Here is a 7,636-nt window from a genome sequence, read left to right as displayed (position 1 = left end):
TAAAAGTTATTAAAATGGTAGTAGTGGGCTACCACTTCGAGCTGAGTCGCTTGTTTTTACGGAAAACTCTCCCGAAGAGGTTTTTTTTACAAGTGGATGATCAAACCCTTGACCTCCCTAAGACCATCTCCAATGGTGGCTTATAACCTAAATTTTCCCCTCCCCCCCCCTCTGACATTCCACATCATCCAGGAGAGTGATCCTTATATGTATATTCTCATCTCTACCTAGCACGAGGCCTTTTGGGAGCTCACTGGCTTCGAGTTCCATTGGAACTCTGAGGTTAAGCGAGTAGCACGCGAGAGCATTCCCAGGATGGGTGACCCATCGGGAAGTTCTCGTGTGAGTTCCCAAAAACAAAATTGTTAGGGTGTGCTGGGGGCCCAAAGCGGACAATATCGTGCAATGGTGGTGGAGTGGGCCGGGGAAGTGATCCGCCCCGGGCTGGGATGTGACACCCCCCCCCAAAAAAAAATCTACTCCAACCCAAAACCTAAACCAAAACCTAAAACTTAAAATGAAGGTAAAATACTGATCACAAATTTAGCCCACAAATTGAAGTGGGACCCACGAATGAGAGTGAAAAGTGGGCTGTGAAGCCCACACCCCAAAACCCAATCTCCTTGACGCACCTCACGCGCCACAATCATTCCAGCTGAAGGCCCACCGACGTGGGTTGTCCCCCTCTACTGTCAGCCTTACTATAGCCCAACGGCTACTTTTCTTCATCCAACGGTCCAGGTTCAATTTTTTTTTTAAAGTTTTATATTTATATATTTATTGAATCCAACGGCTTAGATTGAATATAATCAAATCTAACGGTAAAAAAAAAGATCTAACGGTCCAGGTTCAAATTATTTTTTTAAAGTTTTATATTTATATATTTATTGAATCTAACGGCTTAAATCGAATATAATCAAATCTAAAGGTAAAAAAAAAATCTAACGGTCCAAATTTAAATCCAACGACTAAAATAATTTAAAAAATTATTTAACTTAAAATTCAACCAAAAACTTTATAAATACCTATGTATTTGTTCAAACCTCTACACAAAACTCACTTTTCTCCTACAATTCTTCCAATTTTTCTTTATACCATTCTTCTTATTTCTTCTTATTAATTGTCTTTTTTTATTTTTTTTTATTAAGTTTATGTGGTTTCTCATGATTTTCATGTATTGCTTTAGTGATTTTTCAAAATTTATCGGAATTTAAATATTTTTAGGTTAAAATGTTCATAAAATTAATTTAGAATAGTCTACATAATTTTTTTTTTAAAAAAGTTAATTTAAAAAAAAATAGCCTTAATTCATTATTTGATAATCTGGGCTAAAATTTTAGGCCAGAAGGGTTGAAGTAGAAAAGCTGTTTCTGGGCTAAAACCTAAATTTTCTGGGCTAAATATTTTTAGGTTTTAGATCACCATTGGAGATGGTCCAAGAATGGTACTCAGAAGAACCGCCCAACTTGTAGCCTAGCCAGCTTTTATCCACCAGACCAAACCCCATTGGGTACTAGAAAATCTTCCCTTGAAATAGGGTTTCAGCACAACTTGGAATTGGATGGATTTTAATGTCTAGAACTTAGGAATAAGTTTTGAACCGCACAAATTTAATCCGAAGCCTAAAGTCCAATTTTTACAGCACTAGCGGGGCGGGCAGGTGATAGCCTATGATTGATGTATTTAATGCCGCAGAAGAAGTTTCGAGAAAATGAAATAAGACTACGGCGAGTCACTTCTGTCCCCATAATTTATTCAAGAAGACAAAACCTGCCGTATGTGATTCACGAGGTCTCGTCATAAAAGCATGTTGAGAAGGAGTGCATTGAAGGATTAGTTTAGCCAGGAGGATATTCTCCGAATTCTCTTGAGGATCCTGATTTTTAAATTGTGTTCGTTTATTATATGTTGTGTGATTAGTTTTATCATATGCTATTCATATTTAATTTAAGGAAGTGTTATTGGCACTCCAAAAATTATATTCTACACTCCTCACAAGTGTATTTTTGTTTTCTAATATAGAAAGTTTGGAGTGTAGAATGAGATTTTTGGAGTGCTAATAACAATTCCCTTAATTTAAAATAAAAGTATTTTAATAATTTCTGATCGTACGATGTATGATGAACTTATACGATTTGAAAATACCCAAGATCCTTACAAAGAGGATTCGGAAAGGATCCTCATTCTTAGTTTACTTAGAGCGGAGCAAATGAGGAAAAAAGAAATGTCATGATTCATGGGAGACTTATTGAAATAAATTGGCTTATTTTTAGTTATGCTCCTTAAAATTCAATTTAATTTCATTTTGTTTTCTGAAATTAAAAACTCACTATTTTATTTTATAAAATTCAAAGTTCGCTTCACTCTACCCCTTAAAACTCAATTTTAATCATATTTTTCCCCTTGAAACTTGAAGCTCGTCTCTGTAAAACTAAATATTCGCTCTACGTTGCCTTAAATCTGTTAAATTTTTATGCAGATTTCACTTGGATGAGCCAGGCCAATCATTTTTTTTTCATCCCTTCAATTACTTTTAAACTTAATATTCTCTAATTATTAAATGTTAACGCATAAGAGATTTAAAATCAAATTTATTGCGCATGTGGCATAGTCTTATTGGGTGTTGGGTCTCACATATATTTTAAGAGCGGCGAAGAGAGAGTCTAGAAGTCAAAGTGGAACAAATTTTGAGTTTCAGGAGAGTAAAGTAATAACTTTTCAGTTACAGGAGTAAAGTGAGATCAAAATCGAGTTCCAGAAAGCATAGCTAAAAATAAGCCACATAAGTTTTTGAAAACCTCTTATTTATTTGAACGGTGACGGACTTCTTTACCCAGAAATTCATTATGCACTAGTCTCTTGTTTTAAATTCTTTTATTTATGGGAGTTTTAATGAAAAATCCACGGTACTATTCACTTTAACAAAAAACCATATTTTTACACTAAAAAGTCAAACCTGGTACTATTTACTTTACACTTTATTTTGTCTTTATCGTTAAAACTCAAAGTTTTCAAGCCTTTTTCATTAGTTTTCCTTTTATTTATTAACCGATGCAATTTCACAATTTATACCTTTTATTGCATTAACATTTGTGTTGGCGCTAGTGGTGTGTGAAGATAAGAAAATGAATTAGGATTAAGATAAATTAACAGTTTGATCCCTTAAACCAAGTAATAAAAAAAACGCCGTCGTTAGTAATAGATATTAAATTTGACAATTGCAAGAGTGTATCATGACTTTGTAGAAGTGTCAATAATTCATTAGAAATAGAAAAACATACAAAAATGGAGGCAGTCTATATAATTTCCATGCCACAATGATCACATTCAAGATATCAGAATTGGCCATTTTCAATCATGCTCAAGTTTAACGTGAATCTTATGGGTACGTCTAGACGCCTCAAGTCCCAACCCCCATGTTCATTCATGCACATAGTCCCAAACCCAAACAAATTAGCATGATGATAGTAATGTTCAACATGGTTTTATATTTTATATATATAGAGTACAAACTCTCTCTCTCTCTCTCTCTAAGTCTCGAGGAATATGCAGGGAGTATGAGTCGCCCTGCACTGTCTCTTTTGGGAAGGTTTGCCAATCTTGTCAAGGATCCACCACGACGTACGGCACGCATGCTTCTGATAAGCGACAAGACTGCGTTTATTTCATGACGCATATACACGATGGAAACCCACTATATCTAGCCGATGAATCACGTGTATGTTGGTAAATAAGGTTTAGGGTTTAGGAATGCATTCTTTAGGGTTTTTTTTTTTCCTTCTTGATATACACTTTAGGGGTTTTTTTTAGTCAACAGTTGTTTAGGGTTTCCTTCGTGAAACGAGTTATTTGAGGAATAAAACATTCATGTCCTTCATAGGATAATGACGTTTTTTCTTATTTTTAAAGAAACCGACTGGTGACTTCACCATGATAGTTCAACTTTCCAGAAGAACGTTTTTCATTCCCATGTTTCGAAATGGTACCATAAAATACATTTTATTACCATTATCATGTTTGGTTAATGTAGTAATAGGAATTAAAATTTCTTGAATATTTCAATAATAGGATAAGACTAAGGGACTAACATTTTGACAAATATTTTTACGCTCTTTTTTAGTCATTAGTTTTACATCCAAGGATCTTTACTAAGAGTAATGTAAAGGCTTTTGAACATTAAGTGACGTGGACTTAATATTATAAATAGAAATAAAACTAAAAGGAATAAATATTGGAAGAAGAAAGAAGAAGAATGAACCGTAAGCGTTCGAACTTCAAAGTGAGAGGGAGGGCAAGAGACCTGAAACCTCCATTGCTTTGCCGCATATAGGTCTTCTCTTAGTTTTTTTGTTTCGTCTTTTTCTGTAAAAAAAAAAAACCTTCTTGATCTCTTTACTCTAGAAACCCATGTGTTGTTGTTACTACTAATGGGGAGATGAGGAAAAAAAAATTGTTTTCCACACCCTACTTTATCACTCAAAGATACAAAGAATAAGAATTAGGGTTTTAGGTTTAGTTTTGTTTATCAAACAAAAAGATCTAAAAGATCGAGTGATAGCTTGATATGCTTTGTGTGCTTTTTAATTTTATATCAATAAATCAAATCAACATGTGCCATGTAGCAAAGGCGCAGGACTTTCAACATTGTTTTGATTTTTTTTTTCTTCCTTTGAGTTTTATTCTAAGAGTCGATTCTTATTCATTTAACATAATTGTTTTTATTAATTATTATTCATGTCATCATCCACATCACTTTAGGTTTAAAAATCTCAGCATTACTCTTAATCAAGATCATTAGATGTTATAAAATCTAATGACTAAAAAAGAGTGTACGAATATGTGTCGAAGTATTTGTCCCTTGTCCTATTCCTTCAATAACATCCTTCTAAAAAGAAAGAATAAAATATCAACAAAGTATAAAACAAAATTGCAGTATTGCAATGAATGTTTTCCCAAGTAAGGGGAAAAGCAAACCCAAAGATCCCCAAATTAAGCTTTTAAACTCACCCCTTCATGGGAGTATCATAACCATGAACCAGGATTAGCAGTCCCATAAGGGTGCGTTTGTTGCACCGGACTATCTCGGACTAGACTAACTTTAGGGACTAAGCTGGACTGGCTTAGACTAGACTAAACTGAACTGATTTAGTGAAGCGTTTGGTGCAGCGTCGGACTAAGAAGTAGGATTCTAATATTATATTATTTAATCTATATCTATAATATTTTATTATTTACTTAATATATATTTATTAATATTCTATTATTAATTTATCTTTTATTTCCTAGGATTTTTCTTCCCCTGCCGTCTCTCTCCCCTTTCCTCTGTGTATCCAAGTTTCTTCGCTCCTTTTCTCCCTCTGTTGCACAGACTGTTCGAATTAAAATCACAAAAAATGGAGACTTGCCTTCCCCCAAAAAACCCCAACCCCTCCCTCTCAAACTTAACATCGCCAATTCAATGGCAGCCATGGTGAGTTTTCATGTTCAGCTCATTCTCTCTCTTCCCTTAGTTTTTCCTTTCAAATCCCTCTCTCTCTCTCTTCCCTTTGCCTCTTTTCCCATCCAACTTCACTTGTTCTTCCATGGGTGGGGATTGAAGTTGCAGATGACACGAGTGGGTGGGCTGGGTATGGCTGTGGGCAGGGATTGGAGTTGCTGACGGCAAGGGGTGGGTGGAGGAAGACGAGATGGATGAACCCAACCATCGAAAATCGAGGTCCAGGTCGATGCCGTCAAAAATTGACGATAGAGATGGATGAACCAGCCGTCAAAATCGAGGCCGAGGTCTATGCCGTAAAAAATTAGAGACTGAGATGGATGAACCCAGCCTTAAAAAAATTACTATGTTCCAAGTTCCAGCTTTCATTGAAGCCTATGCCGTAGAAAATCGAGGTCGATGAACCCAGGGCAATGAAATAGATGAAGGCAATAAAGGATGCAGCAAGAGTGGACGAAGGCGAAAGAGGATGATGGAATGTCTTAGCTAAACCCATGGGTGTTGGGGTCTCTCGCTAAGACCGCCTAGTGAAGCCGTTTGTGAAAGCGAGTCCCACTTAGTGCCATTAATCTTAGTCCCGCAAGCCACCAAACACAAGACTACAATCCAACCCAATCTAGTGAAGGCTAAGAAGGGTAAACAAACGTCCCCTAATTGTACTTGCCAAACATTAGAATATCAAACCCATTCCCGATCGAGTCTCTAGCCAATCCGCGAACCAAACGGGAAAACCTCCAAGGATTCAATGTAACAAGGAATATGACTGATGATTGTTAGATGCATGGTGCTTAGTGAGACTGAAACAAGGCAAGCAGCTGCTAGCCTGCTAGGGTGATATGCCTACGTACTGACACGACAGATTGTCCATCCTTCAGGGCACTAACAACGGTTCTAGTTTCTTCTCAACTAATTCGATGGGGATTAGTGCGCGCGCGCGCGCACACGCATATATATGTTTATGTGTATATGGAGCAGGTGCAGAAGCACTTCAGTATTATTCTTTTATCTGCATTCTGCATCATCAAAATTAGAGTAAGTCCGGAGAATTGCTGTCACTTGATTAGATGATGAATAGAGGGCATAATTTAACCGAGTGAAAGACTTGATTCTGCTAGATCAAATGGTTGTATATTGTTATTTTTTTATACAAATAGTCGTTTAAAAGTACTTTTCAAATGAACTTTAAGTTTGCTTTTGATTAATTAATTACTTTTAGGTAATTATGATCAGTTTGTACAATGTCATTCATGAGTAATATGCAGAACAAACCAAGAAAGTCCCTTAATGTATTCAGTTTTTGGCCAGTTATCTCGTCATCTGGTGTAATTTTTAACACATCATCAACCCTCGCATGCATTATTCTCTGCAAACGAACACAGAAACAAATGGTAATAATATATAGCAGCAGCGCCACACTACTAGAAAAACTGAGTATAATACATGATTCGATCCGTGTCCACTGATTACCAATATACCCAAACGATCGAACCCGTGGCTTTTGCTACGGTGAGTGAGACTGTGAGAGCACTCAACTTTCCCCAACCCATCTTTCACCCAAATATCGCGATTCACTGAAGATATTGAGATGCTAATATAGTTGATTGCTTTGTTTTGGTTTCGTCTACACATGCTGGAAAACTGGCTTACTCAACTATATAACAACTCCGCCAAAGCATCTTCTATATGTAAAATGTCAACTTCAATTCCTTAGTTAACAAAGCATGCATATCTGCATAGTTCTCAAACTAAAAAAAGCGCAATTTCAAAGTCTAAACTCAAAATGCCATTCCAAAGCTCTCCGGGCGGCTGCCAAAACATGCCATTTTCTTCCCTTCTATCTATTGAGCTTCCTAATCATGTACATTCGGCACTATCCCATTACGGTTTTATATTATCCTCAGTAACTAGTATATATATGGGGGCGGATCCATGAAACCACTTTTTTTACACAACTTTTGACACATGTTTTTGTGGAGCTCACTTTGTAATGTATTTTAACGATCCGAACCATCTCACTCTATAATGTATTTAATCAATCCAAACCATCTATCGCTTAGAACATCATTCATAGATTATCATTGCAAAAAAATACACAAATCCAAAACCATTAAGACATTCATTTGTAGTGAAGAAAATTTA

This window comes from the organism of the source record quoted next, unplaced genomic scaffold (genome assembly GCF_019419815.1).
Source record: "Pyrus x bretschneideri cultivar Hongxiangsu unplaced genomic scaffold, Pyrus_bretschneideri_v1 Contig19, whole genome shotgun sequence".
NCBI classification, from domain to species: domain Eukaryota; kingdom Viridiplantae; phylum Streptophyta; class Magnoliopsida; order Rosales; family Rosaceae; genus Pyrus; species Pyrus x bretschneideri.
This window is presented reverse-complemented; position numbering follows the sequence as displayed.